The sequence below is a fragment of the Charadrius vociferus genome, unplaced genomic scaffold (genome assembly GCF_000708025.1).
Source record: "Charadrius vociferus isolate BGI_N301 unplaced genomic scaffold, ASM70802v2 scaffold1039, whole genome shotgun sequence".
NCBI lineage: Eukaryota > Metazoa > Chordata > Aves > Charadriiformes > Charadriidae > Charadrius > Charadrius vociferus.
Window position 1 is genome coordinate 335,650 of NW_009650167.1, and position 2,130 is coordinate 337,779.

Genomic DNA, 2,130 nt, shown 5'->3' on the forward strand with positions numbered 1-2,130 from the left:
TGGGGGCTTTGGTTCAATGGCTGCAGCGTTTTCCTGCAGCGCTGGGCCAAACTGGCCGTAATTAGTAGCTGTGCCACGCTTAGTTGCGTATTTATTTATCAGCCAAGAGGGAGATACACATGACCTGGGGAGCGGAGTCCACAGTGGTGACGGGGACGAGGACGGCTGTGCCGCCCCCTGACAGCCAAAGGGCAAGATTTCTAAAAATTTATAGGTGTTTCCCCCAAGCCGCCACCTTCAAATGACTCCAGCTGACGCTCTCCTACCACCACCTCTGCTCCAGGCAAGCGGCTTGAGGCTTTGGCCGGCCAAAGTAGCAGCAAAGCTGTAGCCGGCAGCGGTGCCGTTGGAGCCGGGCAGGCAGCCCAGGCAGCCCGTAGCGATAGCCAGCCGTAGGGATGCCATTTCTACCTACAGCCCTTTGTGGAGCAGAAAGCATTTCATACCGGCATCCTGGGAACTCTGCTAAGGCACGTGGAAAATAAGGAGGTGATTGGTGACAGCCAACGTGGCTTCACTAAGGGCTAGTCATGCCTGACAAATTTGGTGGCCTTTTACAATGGGGTGACAGCGTTGGTGGGTAAGGGGAGAGTGACAGACATCACCTACCTGGACTTGTGCAAAGCATCTGACACTGTCCCGCACAACATCCTGGTCTCTAAATATAACAGACATGGATTTGACGGATGGACCACTCGGTGGAGAAGGAGCTGGCTGGCTGGTCACATTCAAAGGGCTGCGGTCAATGGCTCGATGTCCAAGTGGCAACCAGTCATGAGTGGTGTTCCTCAGGGGTTGGTACAGAGACCGGTGCTGTTCAGCATCTTTGTTGGCAACACAGTGGGACTGAGTGCACCCTCAGCAAGTTTGCCGATGACACCAGGCTGTCGAGACACTGGAGGGGAAGGATGCCATCCAGAGGGACCTGGACAGGCTTGAGGGGTCAGCCTGTGTGAACCTCATGGAGTTCAACCAGGCCAAGTGCAAGGTCCTGCACGTGGGTCAGGGCAATCCCCAGCACAGATCCAGGCTGGGCGGAGAATGGATGGAGGGCAGCCCTGAGGATAAGGACCTGGGGGTGTTGGTGGGTGAGAAGCTGCAATGGAGCCAGCAACGTGTGCTGGCAGCCCAGAAAGCCACTGGCACCCCGGGCTGCATCCCCAGCAGCGTGGCCAGCAGGGCGAGGGGGGACTGTGCCCCTCTGCTGCGCTCTGCTCCGCTCTGGGGAGACCCCCCTGCAGTGCTGCCTCCAGCTCTGGAGCCCCCAATAGGAGAGACATGGAGCTGTTGGAGCGGGGCCAGAGGAGGCCCCGGAGATGCTGGGAGGGCTGGAGCCCCTCTGCTGGGAGGACAGGCTGGGAGAGTTGGGGGGGTTCAGCCTGGAGAAGAGAAGGCGAAAAAGGGGAGACCTCAGAGCCCCTTCCAGTGCCTAAAGGGGCTCCAGGAGAGCTGGGGAGGGACTCCGGATCAGTGAGGAGAGCGGTGGGACCCAAACCATTCTGTGATTTTTCTGCGTGTTTTCCCTCAATGCGTTTTCAGAGCGCACCACGGGGCTCGTGCGGCATAGCTAGTCTTGCAGGGACTCTCTCTGTCAAAAGCTTTCTTAACATCAAGAGAAAAACAGCTTCCACTTAAGTTTTCTTTGATCAGAAGCCAAGAACATTTTGTCAGCCAAGGCAGACAAAGCATTCGTAGTGAAGTGCGGGAGCCTGCAGCTAGATTACTTTACATTTTACAGGTTTATTTTGATGTAAATATAGCATTAGCTGTAGGAAGAGATGGTATATTCTACCCTGCCACCAGCAGCACGGCTGTAAATCTGCATGCTCTGTAGCCTTACCAGATTTCTGCTCTGATTTCAGAGAGCAGGTCCGAGGGTCTGATCTTGATCTCAACACCAGTGTAAACCGAAGCTGCACCAATGTCTACAACCTGTGGCACCGAGACGAAAATCGGGACTCCCTGGAAAGCCCTCGTCTTCGAGAAAAAGACTCTGATTACAGTAAACTCCAGCACAGACACTAATACTAGTGCCAAAGCAGCCAAAGGAAATTGTTGTTTCTTAGAAGGCGTGTTAGTCTGGCACCGCTTGTCCTCTCTTGTTTCTATTCACCCCTAATATCTATAGGT

The 2,130-nt window shown here is 54.9% G+C and overlaps 1 protein-coding gene across 1 annotated transcript in view; it reads right to left on the bottom strand.

Annotated features, from left to right (window-relative positions):
• The window catches only part of CHST14 (carbohydrate (N-acetylgalactosamine 4-0) sulfotransferase 14), a 10,091-nt gene that overhangs the window by 2,130 nt on the left and 5,831 nt on the right, over positions 1-2,130 (bottom strand). The window lies entirely within an intron of this gene.